The sequence below is a fragment of the Equus caballus genome, chromosome 25, assembly GCF_041296265.1.
Source record: "Equus caballus isolate H_3958 breed thoroughbred chromosome 25, TB-T2T, whole genome shotgun sequence".
Taxonomy (NCBI): Eukaryota; Metazoa; Chordata; class Mammalia; order Perissodactyla; family Equidae; genus Equus; species Equus caballus.
The window spans coordinates 14,420,123-14,428,317 of record NC_091708.1 but is presented as its reverse complement, the minus strand read 5'-3'; positions in this window follow the sequence as shown (position 1 = coordinate 14,428,317).

The window sequence follows — 8,195 nt, the reverse complement described above, 5'->3', positions numbered from 1 at the left end:
TATTGATAATGCCTTTGGCTTCATGTGTAATACATCCCACTTCTGAAGTGGGCTAGGGTGGGCCCTCATGGTGGGGTAGGATTCAGAGGCCTGGGCCCGCATGGCAGCTCAGAGTGGTCAGAAGTCTATCTAACCTGAGGGCAAGTTCAACATGAGGACCCAGAGAAGAGTTAAGGGTAAAGTTCAACGAAGTCATGTCTATTATCACTGTGATGGGTAAGGCAGAGCGAGAGGGCAGGCAGTGAGGCAGAAGCAGGACTGGAAGTGAGGGCGACATGAGAGCCAAGAAAGAGAGTCCTGGGTTTTGTCTGTTAAGGGGATGAGGGTGCCCAGAGCTCTCTCTTCCTCGATGCCAACTACAAGAGGCAACTAGATTTAGTGAGTTCAAGAGAGTGGGGCCCCTGTGATGGGATTAGTATCCTTCTAAGAAGAGGAAGAGACCAGAGCTCGCTCTCTCTGCCTTGTGAGGACACAGCCAGAAGATGGCCACCCGCCAGCCAGGAAGACGGGTCCCTCAGGAAGGGATTTTTCCCAGCACCTGATCTTGGAATCCCTAGCTTTCAGGACTATGAGAAAGAAATGCCTGCTGCTGAAGCCCCCAGTCTGTGGTATTTTGTTACAAAAGCCTGAACTAACTAAGACAGATGTCATCAGTTTTACCTTTTTTAAAAAAAACTGTGGTAAAAAACACGTAAGATAAATTTTACTGCCTTAGCCATTTGGAAGTGTACATTTCAGTAGTGTCAAGTTCATTCACATTATTGTGCAACAGATCTCCAGATCTTTTTCATCTTTCAAAACTGAAACTCTGTACCCATTAAACAACTCCTCATATCCTCTCAATTTTACTTCTTAAAACAAACAATTATCAAAGCAGCCAAAGAGAAACGCTACCAGATATTTAACTGTACTTCAAAAGCAAAATAATAAAGAAAAGTAGATGCAATTTGGTATATTTTCATTGCTTGCTAATTCGTATCCTCTTTTCCACTCATGTCTTTGAAGAGAAAAAAATGTAATTCCTTCTCCCATTTACCCACACGAGCGTTGAGAGCTTCAGGGGCTGGCACCTAGATTTTTGGCTCTTGGCAGAAGGAGCCCAGTTACTGTCCTTCACAGCTATGGTTGGCATGTGGAAGAAACCTCGAAGGAGGGCACATCTCTTCTCTGGTGGCATGCCCCAAAGGCTTATTTTGTGTGTGTGTGAGGAGGATTGTCCCTGAGCTAACATCTGTGCCAAACTTCCTCTATTTTATATGTAGGATGCCACCACAGCACGGCTTGATAAGCAGTGTGTAGGTCTGTGCCCAGGATCTGAACCTGTGAATTCCAGGCCGCCAAGACAGAGCGCACGACTTTAACCACTATGCCACCAGGCTGGTCCCCCCAAAGGCTTATTTTTAAAGAACCAATTCCTAATGTTGGCTTCCTTCTTGCTACTAAAGAAATCCCCTAGGGTTTTCAGAATTCCTTCTCTCCAGAGTTCCCTTTTTTAATATTTCTTCCTTACAGTTTGACCAAAGCCCAAAGAGGAGATTTCTACAACCACATGCGTTTCACATTTTCTAGAATGAAACCTGGTAATTTACTTTGCCCCAATGAGAAAGGGTTTTCCAGTGCCTAAAATTACCTGCCATTTTTCAGTTTATTTACTAAACAATTTCTCCCTATATGCAACTTTCCTATAAATTTTAGTGGTTGGCTTTTTTTACACAGATTGCTGTTTGAAAGTGCCAGGAGTTATTAATCTTTACACAATGCAACTTTTTAAGAGAGTTTTTTGTTGTTGTTGACGTTGTGTGGTTAAGGGCCAAGACTCCAGAGTCAGAGAGCCCTGGGCTTGACTGCTGTCCCCACCACGTCCTAGCTGTGCACCCTGGAGCAACTTACTGTATTTCTCTCAGCCTCAGTTTCCTCATCTGCAATGTGGGGATAATAATAATCTTCAGTGTAGGAATAATTACTCAGAGACCTGTGGGATGATGGGACATAGGACCTCGGAAGTGCCTGAGATACAGAAGATGCTCAATAATGGTAGTATTATAATTATAACCGTATTAGTTTTTAAAACTTTGAATTGTGGTAAAATACATATAACATAAAATTTAGCATCGTAACAGTTTGTAAGTGTGCAGCTCAGTAATATTAAGAACATTCACATTGTTGTGTAACCATCACACCACCCATCACTGTATTAATTATTAATATGGCTTTATAAAATGCCCTGTCCTGGAAAAAAAAAAGCATAGACCTCTCCTGTGTGAGGCTTTGTCACAACAGACTTTTTCTTAGTCTCTCAAAATCTTTTGAAATTGTCATAGCTTTTGAAATGAGTGGCTAGATTGTGAAACCCCCTTCGTGTGAAGCGTTCAAGGCGTCGGACCGCTTCGAGTGTGATCTAGTCTTCATAGCAGCAGAGGTGGGGCTAAACAGACCTGCAGCTACTCTAGGCTGAAATTAATTCCCCGACGCCCTTGCTGACGCTTTGCCGTGTCTTCCTCAGCGGACGTTTCTGACTGCTGCCAGCCTAGGCGCTGCTAATGGAGGTTTAGAAAGGCCTTCGCCATTCCTATGGTAACCCAGGAGAAAGGCTGTTGCCATGGGGACTAGTCAAGCCTATATAAACCTTCCATCTCCATCGGACAGATGAGAACCATGTGCGAATGAATCCTTTCCTAGTTCACCTTCTGAAATTGCTAACAATTATCTCTGTCTTTGGAAAAGGAGTCATCATTTCTTTCAGGTGGAAACTCACATTTTCAGCTTTAAAGAAATGTTATTAAAAGCTTGCCTGATGATCTTGGTGTCGAGCAAAGTCAACCAGACAATGAAATGGCTGGTGACGGAACCAGTTCCAAATTTCTACAGCGTTACCAGCCACTAAATAACATTTATCACAAGCACGAGAACTTCATATTGTTTTAAAAGAATATGTTTCTTTGAAATGTGTTATTCTAAGCATATGTCTATTAATGTACCTTTGCATTGTTTTACAATTGACTCCAGGAGAATCTGAGCTCCTTGAAGGCAGGGTCTATGTTTTACTTACTTCAAATCCCCAGCATCTAGCCCACTGTGTTGCAATATTAAGGATTCAGAAATGAATGAATCAGTGAATCAGTGTATACCCTCACGTGGATGACGGCAGAAATAGTGGGTATTGGTGTTCAAGCGTGTAACAAATAGAAGCTACCTCTAAAACATTTATAAGTTTATTAAAAGATAATTTGTTAATACCTACGAGCTTCATTCATTCAGTGATGGCACAGTTCCTGCTTTTAATTCACGGAGCTAGTCTTTAGGTATATAAAACAGAAAGGACAAGGTCCCCATCTTCTTGGAGCTCCTGATCTGAGGCAGAGACAGACATATGCAAACGTCAGAGTAAAATGAGATTGGTGTTAGAGTAGAAGTATAACCAGCAAAACCACGTTTAATTCTGACTGGGGCTCAGGGAGAGAGAAGATGAAGTCTGAGCTGGGCCTTGATGGATGAATAGGAGTTCCACAGGCAGATGAGGCAGATGAAAGGTGGCTGCGTGTGGGGAGGAGGAGATGAGCCATTTAAGGCAACAGGAAGAGCATATGTTAAAGCATATGTGAATGTAACACATTGAGGAAGTGGTAAATATTCTCAGGTGGCTGAAATATAGGTTTTCTGAGGTCACAGGCAGGAGGCTAAACTGTGACTAGATTATTGTGAGTCTAACATGCTATTCTTACCACATTGTCCTGCTGGGCAAGTGGGCATCTAGAGCCTGGGCCTGGTGCGGAGCTGTGGCAGTCAGAGCCCACCCCCAGATGTGGGGCGGAGATGGAGAGCATCCATAGAGTGCTTCCAGGATGTGAAGGCAGGCCCAGGCCCAGAGCCACAGCACAAGGAGGCCCACCATTCAAAGCAGCAGGCAGTGAGGCAGGACCAGACCTGCCTTTGGGACAGGCAAAGGGAGTGGCAGGTTGGGTAAGGCGGCCAGGAGGTCAGGGCTGAAGTGCACAGCCAGATCTCTTGTAGAGGGTGCTTGTGCCACCGCCAAGGGGGGTGTGGCCTGGACTGGGACAACGCTAATGACATTCACAGAACTCAAATCTGTGTTTTACAGACATCCTTTTAGGGCAGGCAATAGTATGATGGGAGGAGGGGAAAGCCTGGAGGCAATGGCAGGGGTCCAGGAAGAGATGGTCAGTAAGTAGCTCTGGCATGGAGAAGGGAGCGGAGTTCACTCCTTTCCCTTCAGATATTTACTGATGGCTGGTTATGTGCTGTGGGTTGTGCTAGGTTCCGGGCAAGCAGAGATGTATAAGATATGTGTCTTCCCAGGAGTGTCTTTGAGTCTACCGAGAGAGATGCACAAGTACAAATTATTATGCAATGTGGTATGTCAAGAAGGATATCAGGCGGGCTTGGCACATGGCTGGCTCTTAAACCTTTATTGGTTGAATGAATGACTTAATTAGAATTGATAATTGTTGAATGTTTAGTGTAAAGGGTGAGGGAGAGAAAGTGGTTGAAGAAAATCTAATCTAGTTTCTGTGACTAAGTAGAGGATGATCCAAGAAGGCAGAACTGTAGAAGGAATATTAGCCGGCAAGGAAGATGATGCTCTTCAATGCCATCATGCTAAGGGAACACATTTCAGGCCACTGGGAAAGATGTCTTGGAGGCTAAGGGTCCTTATGTGCTTTCTCTTTGATGTATAAGGTAGCCTGTGTCTTGCCTACATGAAGGACACATGCAGAAAGTGGCTATTATCCATGCTGTCAGCAAGAGAGAATAATTTTTCTTTGCCTTCTCTCAAGCTAGCCCTCTTTAACCTTTATCTTTCCAGATTGAATAACGCTGGATAGTTAAAGCATCCCCAAATGCATTACTTTCATTACTGAAGCATTTGAGGGCTATGTGCTATAGTGGATAGGTTTAGTGGATAGGATTAGGGGTCAAAAGGCATTAGGTTTAAAACCCACCTTATCACTCATTACTTATGTGACTTCGGGCCAATATCCTGGGTTCAATTTCTTTCCATGTAAAACTAAGAATAATAAGTGCCCTGCTTCTGTCACAGGATTCTTATAAATAACAAAGGAGACATCAAAACACTTTGTAAAGTATAAAATACAACACAGCCAGGAGTCTCCATCATTATTTGGAAAGCTCTTTCTTTACCTTCTTTGTTCCACTGCATCTTTCTCAAGGAAAGTGTAAAACAGACACACTGTGAGCCTTTCTCTTACCTTACCTTGACACTCTAGGAGTTGGGGGTTGGTGGTGATGTAAAGTCTGGAGAAGGAGTAAGGATGTCTGTAGTCTGTTTTGCACGTTACTTGATCCTCCTCCCCCCAAAGGGCAGATAATTCATTTTTTTTAACTGCGTTAAAATGTGCCCAATTTAAACCACCTCATCCAAATGTCACACATTTAGGATAGAAACAGAACTGATGGAAGGAAGCTACTCAAAGGAAAATTTTATTCAATATGAATAAAAGTGTCCTAACTATTAGGGTAGCAAAAAAGACGGGCAGTGCCTCCTGAAGTGGCACTGAGTGGTTCCTGGCATATTATAGTGAGTTCTTAATAAATTATTAACTATCATACATCCAACAGTTATTACATAGATCTTCAGAGTAAGAAGGTATCGAGGATATGCTGTTCTCACAAAAATGATTTAGAAAGTATTACCTCTTTTTCTATACTCTGGAAGAGATTGTATAAAATCTCTTCATTTCTTTCTTAAATGTTTCATTTCTTTCTTAAATGTTTGGGGTAATTTACCTGTGAGGCCATCTGGACCTGGAGTTTTCTCTGTGGGATGTTTTTTTAATAGCAGATTCAGTTTATTGAATAGAAATAGGCATATTTACATTTTTAATTTTTTGTGGGTGTCTGTCTGAGAAAGCTGTGCTCTAGGAATTTGTTTCGTCAAAGTTGTCAGATTTAGTGGCACAAAATTTTTCATAATATCCTATTCCTAGCTTTTGAATTTCTGTAGGTCCTGTAGTGATGTTCTCTTTTTCACGCCTGATACTGCAAATTTGTCCATCTCTCTTTTTTCTTGATAAGTTTTGCCAAGAGTTTATCAATTTTGTCAGTCTTTTGAAGGAAACAACCTTTGGTTTGGTTGATTCTGTTATTTGTATATTTGTTTTCTATTCATTAATTTATCCTCTTCATTATTTTCTTCCTTTCACTTTTTTAGAGTTTATTTTGCCATTCTTTTTTCTAAGGACTTGAGATAGATATGTAGGTCATTGATTCTTAGCCCTTATTATTTTCTAATATAAGCTTTTACATCTATTTTACTCTCAGTACAGTTTTAACTTAACCTCTCAAGGTTTCATAAGCTCTATAATTATCATTCAATTCAAAATATGTTTTAATTTTCATTATCATTACTTCTTTGACCCATGGGTTATTTAGGATCATATAGCTTAATTTCCAAAAATACAGGAATTGGAATTTTTGAGTCACCTTTTTGTAACTGATATCTAACTTATTTCCACCGTGGTGAGAAAACATACTTTAAGTGATTTTAAGTCTTGAAATTTGTTAAGGCTTGCTTTATGGTCTAGTATATGCCAATTTTAGTAAGTGTTCCTCATATTTGAAAAAAACGTATTCCATCTTTGTCTGCAATGTTCTAAATTTGTCAATTTGGTTAAATTTGTTAATTGCATTATTTAGGTCTTACTGATTTTTTCCCTGCTTATTCTATTGTTATTATGAGAAGTATGTTAAAGTTATCCACAATGATGCACTTTTAACTATTTCTTTTCTGTTAAATTTTGCCTTATATATTTTGAAATTATATTATTGGAAGCATACAAACTCAGAAATTGTTATCTCTTTCTAGTGAATTGAATCTTTTATTACCATCAAGAGTATGTATTTCTGGCAATGATTTTTATCTTAAAATTTACTTTGCTGCTTATATAGTGCTATCAACTTTCTTTTGGTTAGTGTTTATATGATACATCTTTTCTATCCTTTTACTTTCAATCTTTCTGTGTCTCTATATTTAAGACTCTTATAAGCGCCTATGACTAGGTTTTATATTTTGTTTTTATTCAATTTGACAATCTTTGTTTTTTACTAGGAGTATTTAATATTTATATTTATGTAAATGATATATTTATAAGTATTTTAGCTTATGCATATAATTGAATTTTTTTTCTATCTGTTCCGCCTGTTTTGTATGTGTTTTCTTCTTCTTTCTTTCCTTCTTTTGGACTAATAAAGTTCTTTTATTGCTACGACTTCACTTTCCGTCTCAATCAGCTTGTAAGTTGCATATATATATATATATATATATTTTTTTTCACTGTGTCTTTAATGGCTAGCCCAACAATTAGAACATGCAAACTTGACTTATTACAGTTTAATATAAATTAGTACTTTTATCACTTCACTGACAGTGCTAGGGCCTCAGAACATTTTGATTCCATTTACCCACTCCCATATTTTGTATTATTCTACACATCTTTTAGATCACACAAGATAGCATCAATGTTGCACTCAATATTCCTGTACCTTTACCCACATATTTACTCTTTCCATTGTTCTTCATTTTTTTCTTGTATTTCCATGTTTGGGAGGAATCATGTTTCTTCTTTCTGAGAAGCTTCCTTTAGTATTCCTTTCAGTGCAGGTTTGCGTGTGATGAATTCTTTCAGGGTCTTTTTGGTCTAACGTTTTTTTCACTTTGCCTTCACATTTTAGAAAGAAACTTTTTAATTTGCAAGATTTTTGAACTAATGGATATTTTCAACAATAGAACAAAGAGATCCCATGTAGCTTCATCCAGATCCGCAACTCTTAATATTTTACCACATTTGCGTCTCTCTCCATTAATGTGTTCTTCTGACCCATTTGAGAATAAATTGTGGACAAGGTGCTGAAATTCTCCTTAATATTTCAGTGTATATTTTCTAAAAACAAGGATATTCTCCTACACACCCACAAAACAAGCATCAAAATCCACAGACTCCATTACAATTTTCGAATTGTCCTAACAATGTATTTTACAGACTCATAGGCCACAATCCGGGGTCATGTGTTGCATTTGATCATCGTGTCACTTTAGTCTGGAATAGTTCTTTGCTTTTTCCTTATCTTTCACAATATTGACATTTTTGAAAAGCATAGCTCTGCAACTTTGTGGAACGTCTCTCAGTTTGGATTTGTCTAATGTTTCCTAGTGATCG